Source organism: Anomaloglossus baeobatrachus, unplaced genomic scaffold (assembly GCF_048569485.1).
Source record: "Anomaloglossus baeobatrachus isolate aAnoBae1 unplaced genomic scaffold, aAnoBae1.hap1 Scaffold_3492, whole genome shotgun sequence".
Lineage (NCBI taxonomy): Eukaryota > Metazoa > Chordata > Amphibia > Anura > Aromobatidae > Anomaloglossus > Anomaloglossus baeobatrachus.
This window is the reverse complement of record NW_027442855.1, coordinates 1-13,619: the sequence shown is the minus strand read 5'-3', so window position 1 is coordinate 13,619 and position 13,619 is coordinate 1. Positions and strand designations below refer to the sequence as shown.

Sequence of the window (13,619 nt, the reverse complement as noted above, 5' to 3'; positions counted from 1 at the left end):
CCTTCCCAGCCCCCAAACCCTGCCCTCTGTACCTTTCTCACCACCCGCTTCCCTTCTCCTGTCATCCCCCTACCACCCGGGAAAAAAAGAGATTGCCCCCTCCTTCCACTAGCCCACCCTCCCACCCAAAGAACAACTTCTTCTGCGCAGCTTGTTTTCTAGGCAGCAGCGCTATTGTGATGTCATCGGGGGGCATTGTGACAAGCCGCCAGTGTTCCGTCTCTTCATGTTGTGCACTGTTCAAACCGAAAATACATCAACAGGCAGGCTACAGAAAAGCTTACTAACAAAGGTTAGAGAGGGGCTTTCTCAGAGGGCTTTTTACAGTTTGTCTATTCCCAATTAGCCGGTTTAGTATACTTAATGAAAGTACTAATTCTTTCATAGGCCGCCCATTCTTAGTATTTGACGTTCAGGTAACAACAGGTAACTTTATTTGGAGTGGAAGCAGAGAGATAACACCAGATGCCAATTGTAGATCCTCTCACACCTGTGGTCACTGCAGCATCTGACTCCACTTTGTCCAAAAGGGATCTATTCCATTCAATTACACATGATCTAGATTAGACTGACAACAAGATACTGCACGGGACATAGCAGAGTTGGTGAAGTTGAGTGGTGATGAGTTTGCTATTTGGATGAATAAAGCAAGTAAAAAGTGTGTTAGATAAAAATTCATTTCAATTCGCTAATCGGGCTAATATGAATCAGGTGAATCGAGTTCTGCTTTTGGAAACTGGGTTAAGAAGGGGTGCACCGTTCCTGGAGGTACTGCAATACCAGGTCAATGCGTGGAGTGGACAGAGCAAGCTCTTTTTCCATCTCCCTGTTCTAAAAATCCATTTAATATATGGTCCCCAGATAGGGGACGTATCAGATATTAAACTGATAAGAACAGATACTACACTTGATCTTAGCCAAAAGGCCGAGAAGCGATAACCAGAATTGGTTTGGGCCTCGAGTGGCACCCTGGCCTATGCCGGACACATCTTAGGGAGAGAGAGCGAGAGGGAGACAAACCCACGCCTACACAAGACATTTTGTCACCCAAGCCAACCCTTGAAAAGGCTGCTTTGCAGAGCAAAAACAAGAAGAATGGTGCGTTTTGCAGCCGCCGCCCACTGCAATGAATCTGAATAACTCCTCCTTTAGGGCGCAAGCAACTCCCCTCCCCCTTGCAGTCTTTCCAATTCACGATACAAAAAGACGGACAGGACAGGTTGCCTGACTTTCCGTCACTGCCACCCTTTGCCATCCTTACCCGTAGAAAGCCCTTTCATCATCCCCAAACCCTAATCTTTTCCCTTTCCTTCCCAGCCCCCAAACCCTGCCCTCTGTACCTTTCTCACCACCCGCTTCCCTTCTCCTGTCATCCCCCTACCACCCGGGAAAAAAAGAGATTGCCCCCTCCTTCCACTAGCCCACCCTCCCACCCAAAGAACAACTTCTTCTGCGCAGCTTGTTTTCTAGGCAGCAGCGCTATTGTGATGTCATCGGGGGGCATTGTGACAAGCCGCCAGTGTTCCGTCTCTTCATGTTGTGCACTGTTCAAACCGAAAATACATCAACAGGCAGGCTACAGAAAAGCTTACTAACAAAGGTTAGAGAGGGGCTTTCTCAGAGGGCTTTTTACAGTTTGTCTATTCCCAATTAGCCGGTTTAGTATACTTAATGAAAGTACTAATTCTTTCATAGGCCGCCCATTCTTAGTATTTGACGTTCAGGTAACAACAGGTAACTTTATTTGGAGTGGAAGCAGAGAGATAACACCAGATGCCAATTGTAGATCCTCTCACACCTGTGGTCACTGCAGCATCTGACTCCACTTTGTCCAAAAGGGATCTATTCCATTCAATTACACATGATCTAGATTAGACTGACAACAAGATACTGCACGGGACATAGCAGAGTTGGTGAAGTTGAGTGGTGATGAGTTTGCTATTTGGATGAATAAAGCAAGTAAAAAGTGTGTTAGATAAAAATTCATTTCAATTCGCTAATCGGGCTAATATGAATCAGGTGAATCGAGTTCTGCTTTTGGAAACTGGGTTAAGAAGGGGTGCACCGTTCCTGGAGGTACTGCAATACCAGGTCAATGCGTGGAGTGGACAGAGCAAGCTCTTTTTCCATCTCCCTGTTCTAAAAATCCATTTAATATATGGTCCCCAGATAGGGGACGTATCAGATATTAAACTGATAAGAACAGATACTACACTTGATCTTAGCCAAAAGGCCGAGAAGCGATAAACAGAATTGGTTTGGGCCTCGAGTGGCACCCTGGCCTATGCCGGACACATCTTAGGGAGAGAGAGCGAGAGGGAGACAAACCCACGCCTACACAAGACATTTTGTCACCCAAGCCAACCCTTGAAAAGGCTGCTTTGCAGAGCAAAAACAAGAAGAATGGTGCGTTTTGCAGCCGCCGCCCACTGCAATGAATCTGAATAACTCCTCCTTTAGGGCGCAAGCAACTCCCCTCCCCCTTGCAGTCTTTCCAATTCACGATACAAAAAGACGGACAGGACAGGTTGCCTGACTTTCCGTCACTGCCACCCTTTGCCATCCTTACCCGTAGAAAGCCCTTTCATCATCCCCAAACCCTAATCTTTTCCCTTTCCTTCCCAGCCCCCAAACCCTGCCCTCTGTACCTTTCTCACCACCCGCTTCCCTTCTCCTGTCATCCCCCTACCACCCGGGAAAAAAAGAGATTGCCCCCTCCTTCCACTAGCCCACCCTCCCACCCAAAGAACAACTTCTTCTGCGCAGCTTGTTTTCTAGGCAGCAGCGCTATTGTGATGTCATCGGGGGGCATTGTGACAAGCCGCCAGTGTTCCGTCTCTTCATGTTGTGCACTGTTCAAACCGAAAATACATCAACAGGCAGGCTACAGAAAAGCTTACTAACAAAGGTTAGAGAGGGGCTTTCTCAGAGGGCTTTTTACAGTTTGTCTATTCCCAATTAGCCGGTTTAGTATACTTAATGAAAGTACTAATTCTTTCATAGGCCGCCCATTCTTAGTATTTGACGTTCAGGTAACAACAGGTAACTTTATTTGGAGTGGAAGCAGAGAGATAACACCAGATGCCAATTGTAGATCCTCTCACACCTGTGGTCACTGCAGCATCTGACTCCACTTTGTCCAAAAGGGATCTATTCCATTCAATTACACATGATCTAGATTAGACTGACAACAAGATACTGCACGGGACATAGCAGAGTTGGTGAAGTTGAGTGGTGATGAGTTTGCTATTTGGATGAATAAAGCAAGTAAAAAGTGTGTTAGATAAAAATTCATTTCAATTCGCTAATCGGGCTAATATGAATCAGGTGAATCGAGTTCTGCTTTTGGAAACTGGGTTAAGAAGGGGTGCACCGTTCCTGGAGGTACTGCAATACCAGGTCAATGCGTGGAGTGGACAGAGCAAGCTCTTTTTCCATCTCCCTGTTCTAAAAATCCATTTAATATATGGTCCCCAGATAGGGGACGTATCAGATATTAAACTGATAAGAACAGATACTACACTTGATCTTAGCCAAAAGGCCGAGAAGCGATAACCAGAATTGGTTTGGGCCTCGAGTGGCACCCTGGCCTATGCCGGACACATCTTAGGGAGAGAGAGCGAGAGGGAGACAAACCCACGCCTACACAAGACATTTTGTCACCCAAGCCAACCCTTGAAAAGGCTGCTTTGCAGAGCAAAAACAAGAAGAATGGTGCGTTTTGCAGCCGCCGCCCACTGCAATGAATCTGAATAACTCCTCCTTTAGGGCGCAAGCAACTCCCCTCCCCCTTGCAGTCTTTCCAATTCACGATACAAAAAGACGGACAGGACAGGTTGCCTGACTTTCCGTCACTGCCACCCTTTGCCATCCTTACCCGTAGAAAGCCCTTTCATCATCCCCAAACCCTAATCTTTTCCCTTTCCTTCCCAGCCCCCAAACCCTGCCCTCTGTACCTTTCTCACCACCCGCTTCCCTTCTCCTGTCATCCCCCTACCACCCGGGAAAAAAAGAGATTGCCCCCTCCTTCCACTAGCCCACCCTCCCACCCAAAGAACAACTTCTTCTGCGCAGCTTGTTTTCTAGGCAGCAGCGCTATTGTGATGTCATCGGGGGGCATTGTGACAAGCCGCCAGTGTTCCGTCTCTTCATGTTGTGCACTGTTCAAACCGAAAATACATCAACAGGCAGGCTACAGAAAAGCTTACTAACAAAGGTTAGAGAGGGGCTTTCTCAGAGGGCTTTTTACAGTTTGTCTATTCCCAATTAGCCGGTTTAGTATACTTAATGAAAGTACTAATTCTTTCATAGGCCGCCCATTCTTAGTATTTGACGTTCAGGTAACAACAGGTAACTTTATTTGGAGTGGAAGCAGAGAGATAACACCAGATGCCAATTGTAGATCCTCTCACACCTGTGGTCACTGCAGCATCTGACTCCACTTTGTCCAAAAGGGATCTATTCCATTCAATTACACATGATCTAGATTAGACTGACAACAAGATACTGCACGGGACATAGCAGAGTTGGTGAAGTTGAGTGGTGATGAGTTTGCTATTTGGATGAATAAAGCAAGTAAAAAGTGTGTTAGATAAAAATTCATTTCAATTCGCTAATCGGGCTAATATGAATCAGGTGAATCGAGTTCTGCTTTTGGAAACTGGGTTAAGAAGGGGTGCACCGTTCCTGGAGGTACTGCAATACCAGGTCAATGCGTGGAGTGGACAGAGCAAGCTCTTTTTCCATCTCCCTGTTCTAAAAATCCATTTAATATATGGTCCCCAGATAGGGGACGTATCAGATATTAAACTGATAAGAACAGATACTACACTTGATCTTAGCCAAAAGGCCGAGAAGCGATAACCAGAATTGGTTTGGGCCTCGAGTGGCACCCTGGCCTATGCCGGACACATCTTAGGGAGAGAGAGCGAGAGGGAGACAAACCCACGCCTACACAAGACATTTTGTCACCCAAGCCAACCCTTGAAAAGGCTGCTTTGCAGAGCAAAAACAAGAAGAATGGTGCGTTTTGCAGCCGCCGCCCACTGCAATGAATCTGAATAACTCCTCCTTTAGGGCGCAAGCAACTCCCCTCCCCCTTGCAGTCTTTCCAATTCACGATACAAAAAGACGGACAGGACAGGTTGCCTGACTTTCCGTCACTGCCACCCTTTGCCATCCTTACCCGTAGAAAGCCCTTTCATCATCCCCAAACCCTAATCTTTTCCCTTTCCTTCCCAGCCCCCAAACCCTGCCCTCTGTACCTTTCTCACCACCCGCTTCCCTTCTCCTGTCATCCCCCTACCACCCGGGAAAAAAAGAGATTGCCCCCTCCTTCCACTAGCCCACCCTCCCACCCAAAGAACAACTTCTTCTGCGCAGCTTGTTTTCTAGGCAGCAGCGCTATTGTGATGTCATCGGGGGGCATTGTGACAAGCCGCCAGTGTTCCGTCTCTTCATGTTGTGCACTGTTCAAACCGAAAATACATCAACAGGCAGGCTACAGAAAAGCTTACTAACAAAGGTTAGAGAGGGGCTTTCTCAGAGGGCTTTTTACAGTTTGTCTATTCCCAATTAGCCGGTTTAGTATACTTAATGAAAGTACTAATTCTTTCATAGGCCGCCCATTCTTAGTATTTGACGTTCAGGTAACAACAGGTAACTTTATTTGGAGTGGAAGCAGAGAGATAACACCAGATGCCAATTGTAGATCCTCTCACACCTGTGGTCACTGCAGCATCTGACTCCACTTTGTCCAAAAGGGATCTATTCCATTCAATTACACATGATCTAGATTAGACTGACAACAAGATACTGCACGGGACATAGCAGAGTTGGTGAAGTTGAGTGGTGATGAGTTTGCTATTTGGATGAATAAAGCAAGTAAAAAGTGTGTTAGATAAAAATTCATTTCAATTCGCTAATCGGGCTAATATGAATCAGGTGAATCGAGTTCTGCTTTTGGAAACTGGGTTAAGAAGGGGTGCACCGTTCCTGGAGGTACTGCAATACCAGGTCAATGCGTGGAGTGGACAGAGCAAGCTCTTTTTCCATCTCCCTGTTCTAAAAATCCATTTAATATATGGTCCCCAGATAGGGGACGTATCAGATATTAAACTGATAAGAACAGATACTACACTTGATCTTAGCCAAAAGGCCGAGAAGCGATAACCAGAATTGGTTTGGGCCTCGAGTGGCACCCTGGCCTATGCCGGACACATCTTAGGGAGAGAGAGCGAGAGGGAGACAAACCCACGCCTACACAAGACATTTTGTCACCCAAGCCAACCCTTGAAAAGGCTGCTTTGCAGAGCAAAAACAAGAAGAATGGTGCGTTTTGCAGCCGCCGCCCACTGCAATGAATCTGAATAACTCCTCCTTTAGGGCGCAAGCAACTCCCCTCCCCCTTGCAGTCTTTCCAATTCACGATACAAAAAGACGGACAGGACAGGTTGCCTGACTTTCCGTCACTGCCACCCTTTGCCATCCTTACCCGTAGAAAGCCCTTTCATCATCCCCAAACCCTAATCTTTTCCCTTTCCTTCCCAGCCCCCAAACCCTGCCCTCTGTACCTTTCTCACCACCCGCTTCCCTTCTCCTGTCATCCCCCTACCACCCGGGAAAAAAAGAGATTGCCCCCTCCTTCCACTAGCCCACCCTCCCACCCAAAGAACAACTTCTTCTGCGCAGCTTGTTTTCTAGGCAGCAGCGCTATTGTGATGTCATCGGGGGGCATTGTGACAAGCCGCCAGTGTTCCGTCTCTTCATGTTGTGCACTGTTCAAACCGAAAATACATCAACAGGCAGGCTACAGAAAAGCTTACTAACAAAGGTTAGAGAGGGGCTTTCTCAGAGGGCTTTTTACAGTTTGTCTATTCCCAATTAGCCGGTTTAGTATACTTAATGAAAGTACTAATTCTTTCATAGGCCGCCCATTCTTAGTATTTGACGTTCAGGTAACAACAGGTAACTTTATTTGGAGTGGAAGCAGAGAGATAACACCAGATGCCAATTGTAGATCCTCTCACACCTGTGGTCACTGCAGCATCTGACTCCACTTTGTCCAAAAGGGATCTATTCCATTCAATTACACATGATCTAGATTAGACTGACAACAAGATACTGCACGGGACATAGCAGAGTTGGTGAAGTTGAGTGGTGATGAGTTTGCTATTTGGATGAATAAAGCAAGTAAAAAGTGTGTTAGATAAAAATTCATTTCAATTCGCTAATCGGGCTAATATGAATCAGGTGAATCGAGTTCTGCTTTTGGAAACTGGGTTAAGAAGGGGTGCACCGTTCCTGGAGGTACTGCAATACCAGGTCAATGCGTGGAGTGGACAGAGCAAGCTCTTTTTCCATCTCCCTGTTCTAAAAATCCATTTAATATATGGTCCCCAGATAGGGGACGTATCAGATATTAAACTGATAAGAACAGATACTACACTTGATCTTAGCCAAAAGGCCGAGAAGCGATAACCAGAATTGGTTTGGGCCTCGAGTGGCACCCTGGCCTATGCCGGACACATCTTAGGGAGAGAGAGCGAGAGGGAGACAAACCCACGCCTACACAAGACATTTTGTCACCCAAGCCAACCCTTGAAAAGGCTGCTTTGCAGAGCAAAAACAAGAAGAATGGTGCGTTTTGCAGCCGCCGCCCACTGCAATGAATCTGAATAACTCCTCCTTTAGGGCGCAAGCAACTCCCCTCCCCCTTGCAGTCTTTCCAATTCACGATACAAAAAGACGGACAGGACAGGTTGCCTGACTTTCCGTCACTGCCACCCTTTGCCATCCTTACCCGTAGAAAGCCCTTTCATCATCCCCAAACCCTAATCTTTTCCCTTTCCTTCCCAGCCCCCAAACCCTGCCCTCTGTACCTTTCTCACCACCCGCTTCCCTTCTCCTGTCATCCCCCTACCACCCGGGAAAAAAAGAGATTGCCCCCTCCTTCCACTAGCCCACCCTCCCACCCAAAGAACAACTTCTTCTGCGCAGCTTGTTTTCTAGGCAGCAGCGCTATTGTGATGTCATCGGGGGGCATTGTGACAAGCCGCCAGTGTTCCGTCTCTTCATGTTGTGCACTGTTCAAACCGAAAATACATCAACAGGCAGGCTACAGAAAAGCTTACTAACAAAGGTTAGAGAGGGGCTTTCTCAGAGGGCTTTTTACAGTTTGTCTATTCCCAATTAGCCGGTTTAGTATACTTAATGAAAGTACTAATTCTTTCATAGGCCGCCCATTCTTAGTATTTGACGTTCAGGTAACAACAGGTAACTTTATTTGGAGTGGAAGCAGAGAGATAACACCAGATGCCAATTGTAGATCCTCTCACACCTGTGGTCACTGCAGCATCTGACTCCACTTTGTCCAAAAGGGATCTATTCCATTCAATTACACATGATCTAGATTAGACTGACAACAAGATACTGCACGGGACATAGCAGAGTTGGTGAAGTTGAGTGGTGATGAGTTTGCTATTTGGATGAATAAAGCAAGTAAAAAGTGTGTTAGATAAAAATTCATTTCAATTCGCTAATCGGGCTAATATGAATCAGGTGAATCGAGTTCTGCTTTTGGAAACTGGGTTAAGAAGGGGTGCACCGTTCCTGGAGGTACTGCAATACCAGGTCAATGCGTGGAGTGGACAGAGCAAGCTCTTTTTCCATCTCCCTGTTCTAAAAATCCATTTAATATATGGTCCCCAGATAGGGGACGTATCAGATATTAAACTGATAAGAACAGATACTACACTTGATCTTAGCCAAAAGGCCGAGAAGCGATAACCAGAATTGGTTTGGGCCTCGAGTGGCACCCTGGCCTATGCCGGACACATCTTAGGGAGAGAGAGCGAGAGGGAGACAAACCCACGCCTACACAAGACATTTTGTCACCCAAGCCAACCCTTGAAAAGGCTGCTTTGCAGAGCAAAAACAAGAAGAATGGTGCGTTTTGCAGCCGCCGCCCACTGCAATGAATCTGAATAACTCCTCCTTTAGGGCGCAAGCAACTCCCCTCCCCCTTGCAGTCTTTCCAATTCACGATACAAAAAGACGGACAGGACAGGTTGCCTGACTTTCCGTCACTGCCACCCTTTGCCATCCTTACCCGTAGAAAGCCCTTTCATCATCCCCAAACCCTAATCTTTTCCCTTTCCTTCCCAGCCCCCAAACCCTGCCCTCTGTACCTTTCTCACCACCCGCTTCCCTTCTCCTGTCATCCCCCTACCACCCGGGAAAAAAAGAGATTGCCCCCTCCTTCCACTAGCCCACCCTCCCACCCAAAGAACAACTTCTTCTGCGCAGCTTGTTTTCTAGGCAGCAGCGCTATTGTGATGTCATCGGGGGGCATTGTGACAAGCCGCCAGTGTTCCGTCTCTTCATGTTGTGCACTGTTCAAACCGAAAATACATCAACAGGCAGGCTACAGAAAAGCTTACTAACAAAGGTTAGAGAGGGGCTTTCTCAGAGGGCTTTTTACAGTTTGTCTATTCCCAATTAGCCGGTTTAGTATACTTAATGAAAGTACTAATTCTTTCATAGGCCGCCCATTCTTAGTATTTGACGTTCAGGTAACAACAGGTAACTTTATTTGGAGTGGAAGCAGAGAGATAACACCAGATGCCAATTGTAGATCCTCTCACACCTGTGGTCACTGCAGCATCTGACTCCACTTTGTCCAAAAGGGATCTATTCCATTCAATTACACATGATCTAGATTAGACTGACAACAAGATACTGCACGGGACATAGCAGAGTTGGTGAAGTTGAGTGGTGATGAGTTTGCTATTTGGATGAATAAAGCAAGTAAAAAGTGTGTTAGATAAAAATTCATTTCAATTCGCTAATCGGGCTAATATGAATCAGGTGAATCGAGTTCTGCTTTTGGAAACTGGGTTAAGAAGGGGTGCACCGTTCCTGGAGGTACTGCAATACCAGGTCAATGCGTGGAGTGGACAGAGCAAGCTCTTTTTCCATCTCCCTGTTCTAAAAATCCATTTAATATATGGTCCCCAGATAGGGGACGTATCAGATATTAAACTGATAAGAACAGATACTACACTTGATCTTAGCCAAAAGGCCGAGAAGCGATAACCAGAATTGGTTTGGGCCTCGAGTGGCACCCTGGCCTATGCCGGACACATCTTAGGGAGAGAGAGCGAGAGGGAGACAAACCCACGCCTACACAAGACATTTTGTCACCCAAGCCAACCCTTGAAAAGGCTGCTTTGCAGAGCAAAAACAAGAAGAATGGTGCGTTTTGCAGCCGCCGCCCACTGCAATGAATCTGAATAACTCCTCCTTTAGGGCGCAAGCAACTCCCCTCCCCCTTGCAGTCTTTCCAATTCACGATACAAAAAGACGGACAGGACAGGTTGCCTGACTTTCCGTCACTGCCACCCTTTGCCATCCTTACCCGTAGAAAGCCCTTTCATCATCCCCAAACCCTAATCTTTTCCCTTTCCTTCCCAGCCCCCAAACCCTGCCCTCTGTACCTTTCTCACCACCCGCTTCCCTTCTCCTGTCATCCCCCTACCACCCGGGAAAAAAAGAGATTGCCCCCTCCTTCCACTAGCCCACCCTCCCACCCAAAGAACAACTTCTTCTGCGCAGCTTGTTTTCTAGGCAGCAGCGCTATTGTGATGTCATCGGGGGGCATTGTGACAAGCCGCCAGTGTTCCGTCTCTTCATGTTGTGCACTGTTCAAACCGAAAATACATCAACAGGCAGGCTACAGAAAAGCTTACTAACAAAGGTTAGAGAGGGGCTTTCTCAGAGGGCTTTTTACAGTTTGTCTATTCCCAATTAGCCGGTTTAGTATACTTAATGAAAGTACTAATTCTTTCATAGGCCGCCCATTCTTAGTATTTGACGTTCAGGTAACAACAGGTAACTTTATTTGGAGTGGAAGCAGAGAGATAACACCAGATGCCAATTGTAGATCCTCTCACACCTGTGGTCACTGCAGCATCTGACTCCACTTTGTCCAAAAGGGATCTATTCCATTCAATTACACATGATCTAGATTAGACTGACAACAAGATACTGCACGGGACATAGCAGAGTTGGTGAAGTTGAGTGGTGATGAGTTTGCTATTTGGATGAATAAAGCAAGTAAAAAGTGTGTTAGATAAAAATTCATTTCAATTCGCTAATCGGGCTAATATGAATCAGGTGAATCGAGTTCTGCTTTTGGAAACTGGGTTAAGAAGGGGTGCACCGTTCCTGGAGGTACTGCAATACCAGGTCAATGCGTGGAGTGGACAGAGCAAGCTCTTTTTCCATCTCCCTGTTCTAAAAATCCATTTAATATATGGTCCCCAGATAGGGGACGTATCAGATATTAAACTGATAAGAACAGATACTACACTTGATCTTAGCCAAAAGGCCGAGAAGCGATAACCAGAATTGGTTTGGGCCTCGAGTGGCACCCTGGCCTATGCCGGACACATCTTAGGGAGAGAGAGCGAGAGGGAGACAAACCCACGCCTACACAAGACATTTTGTCACCCAAGCCAACCCTTGAAAAGGCTGCTTTGCAGAGCAAAAACAAGAAGAATGGTGCGTTTTGCAGCCGCCGCCCACTGCAATGAATCTGAATAACTCCTCCTTTAGGGCGCAAGCAACTCCCCTCCCCCTTGCAGTCTTTCCAATTCACGATACAAAAAGACGGACAGGACAGGTTGCCTGACTTTCCGTCACTGCCACCCTTTGCCATCCTTACCCGTAGAAAGCCCTTTCATCATCCCCAAACCCTAATCTTTTCCCTTTCCTTCCCAGCCCCCAAACCCTGCCCTCTGTACCTTTCTCACCACCCGCTTCCCTTCTCCTGTCATCCCCCTACCACCCGGGAAAAAAAGAGATTGCCCCCTCCTTCCACTAGCCCACCCTCCCACCCAAAGAACAACTTCTTCTGCGCAGCTTGTTTTCTAGGCAGCAGCGCTATTGTGATGTCATCGGGGGGCATTGTGACAAGCCGCCAGTGTTCCGTCTCTTCATGTTGTGCACTGTTCAAACCGAAAATACATCAACAGGCAGGCTACAGAAAAGCTTACTAACAAAGGTTAGAGAGGGGCTTTCTCAGAGGGCTTTTTACAGTTTGTCTATTCCCAATTAGCCGGTTTAGTATACTTAATGAAAGTACTAATTCTTTCATAGGCCGCCCATTCTTAGTATTTGACGTTCAGGTAACAACAGGTAACTTTATTTGGAGTGGAAGCAGAGAGATAACACCAGATGCCAATTGTAGATCCTCTCACACCTGTGGTCACTGCAGCATCTGACTCCACTTTGTCCAAAAGGGATCTATTCCATTCAATTACACATGATCTAGATTAGACTGACAACAAGATACTGCACGGGACATAGCAGAGTTGGTGAAGTTGAGTGGTGATGAGTTTGCTATTTGGATGAATAAAGCAAGTAAAAAGTGTGTTAGATAAAAATTCATTTCAATTCGCTAATCGGGCTAATATGAATCAGGTGAATCGAGTTCTGCTTTTGGAAACTGGGTTAAGAAGGGGTGCACCGTTCCTGGAGGTACTGCAATACCAGGTCAATGCGTGGAGTGGACAGAGCAAGCTCTTTTTCCATCTCCCTGTTCTAAAAATCCATTTAATATATGGTCCCCAGATAGGGGACGTATCAGATATTAAACTGATAAGAACAGATACTACACTTGATCTTAGCCAAAAGGCCGAGAAGCGATAACCAGAATTGGTTTGGGCCTCGAGTGGCACCCTGGCCTATGCCGGACACATCTTAGGGAGAGAGAGCGAGAGGGAGACAAACCCACGCCTACACAAGACATTTTGTCACCCAAGCCAACCCTTGAAAAGGCTGCTTTGCAGAGCAAAAACAAGAAGAATGGTGCGTTTTGCAGCCGCCGCCCACTGCAATGAATCTGAATAACTCCTCCTTTAGGGCGCAAGCAACTCCCCTCCCCCTTGCAGTCTTTCCAATTCACGATACAAAAAGACGGACAGGACAGGTTGCCTGACTTTCCGTCACTGCCACCCTTTGCCATCCTTACCCGTAGAAAGCCCTTTCATCATCCCCAAACCCTAATCTTTTCCCTTTCCTTCCCAGCCCCCAAACCCTGCCCTCTGTACCTTTCTCACCACCCGCTTCCCTTCTCCTGTCATCCCCCTACCACCCGGGAAAAAAAGAGATTGCCCCCTCCTTCCACTAGCCCACCCTCCCACCCAAAGAACAACTTCTTCTGCGCAGCTTGTTTTCTAGGCAGCAGCGCTATTGTGATGTCATCGGGGGGCATTGTGACAAGCCGCCAGTGTTCCGTCTCTTCATGTTGTGCACTGTTCAAACCGAAAATACATCAACAGGCAGGCTACAGAAAAGCTTACTAACAAAGGTTAGAGAGGGGCTTTCTCAGAGGGCTTTTTACAGTTTGTCTATTCCCAATTAGCCGGTTTAGTATACTTAATGAAAGTACTAATTCTTTCATAGGCCGCCCATTCTTAGTATTTGACGTTCAGGTAACAACAGGTAACTTTATTTGGAGTGGAAGCAGAGAGATAACACCAGATGCCAATTGTAGATCCTCTCACACCTGTGGTCACTGCAGCATCTGACTCCACTTTGTCCAAAAGGGATCTATT

At 46.8% G+C, this 13,619-nt stretch overlaps 10 non-coding genes across 10 annotated transcripts; all 10 read right to left on the bottom strand.

The window, feature by feature from the left end:
- Positions 1 to 746: 746 nt before the first annotated feature.
- Positions 747 to 937, bottom strand: LOC142272409 (U2 spliceosomal RNA). Its single transcript, XR_012737281.1, has one exon. It is a non-coding gene; the product is annotated as a U2 spliceosomal RNA (small nuclear RNA).
- A 1,117-nt stretch (positions 938 to 2,054) lies between these two features.
- On the bottom strand, positions 2,055 to 2,245 carry LOC142272408 (U2 spliceosomal RNA). The gene has a single exon (XR_012737280.1). It is a non-coding gene; the product is annotated as a U2 spliceosomal RNA (small nuclear RNA).
- Positions 2,246 to 3,362: 1,117 nt separating this feature from the next.
- On the bottom strand, positions 3,363 to 3,553 carry LOC142272407 (U2 spliceosomal RNA). Its single transcript, XR_012737279.1, has one exon. It is a non-coding gene; the product is annotated as a U2 spliceosomal RNA (small nuclear RNA).
- Positions 3,554 to 4,670: 1,117 nt separating this feature from the next.
- On the bottom strand, positions 4,671 to 4,861 carry LOC142272405 (U2 spliceosomal RNA). Its single transcript, XR_012737278.1, has one exon. It is a non-coding gene; the product is annotated as a U2 spliceosomal RNA (small nuclear RNA).
- Positions 4,862 to 5,978: 1,117 nt separating this feature from the next.
- On the bottom strand, positions 5,979 to 6,169 carry LOC142272404 (U2 spliceosomal RNA). Its single transcript, XR_012737277.1, has one exon. It is a non-coding gene; the product is annotated as a U2 spliceosomal RNA (small nuclear RNA).
- A 1,117-nt stretch (positions 6,170 to 7,286) lies between these two features.
- On the bottom strand, positions 7,287 to 7,477 carry LOC142272452 (U2 spliceosomal RNA). Its single transcript, XR_012737320.1, has one exon. It is a non-coding gene; the product is annotated as a U2 spliceosomal RNA (small nuclear RNA).
- Positions 7,478 to 8,594: 1,117 nt separating this feature from the next.
- Positions 8,595 to 8,785, bottom strand: LOC142272440 (U2 spliceosomal RNA). Its single transcript, XR_012737309.1, has one exon. It is a non-coding gene; the product is annotated as a U2 spliceosomal RNA (small nuclear RNA).
- A 1,117-nt stretch (positions 8,786 to 9,902) lies between these two features.
- On the bottom strand, positions 9,903 to 10,093 carry LOC142272427 (U2 spliceosomal RNA). The gene has a single exon (XR_012737298.1). It is a non-coding gene; the product is annotated as a U2 spliceosomal RNA (small nuclear RNA).
- A 1,117-nt stretch (positions 10,094 to 11,210) lies between these two features.
- Positions 11,211 to 11,401, bottom strand: LOC142272415 (U2 spliceosomal RNA). Its single transcript, XR_012737287.1, has one exon. It is a non-coding gene; the product is annotated as a U2 spliceosomal RNA (small nuclear RNA).
- Positions 11,402 to 12,518: 1,117 nt separating this feature from the next.
- LOC142272398 (U2 spliceosomal RNA) lies at positions 12,519 to 12,709 on the bottom strand. The gene has a single exon (XR_012737275.1). It is a non-coding gene; the product is annotated as a U2 spliceosomal RNA (small nuclear RNA).
- Positions 12,710 to 13,619: the final 910 nt, after the last annotated feature.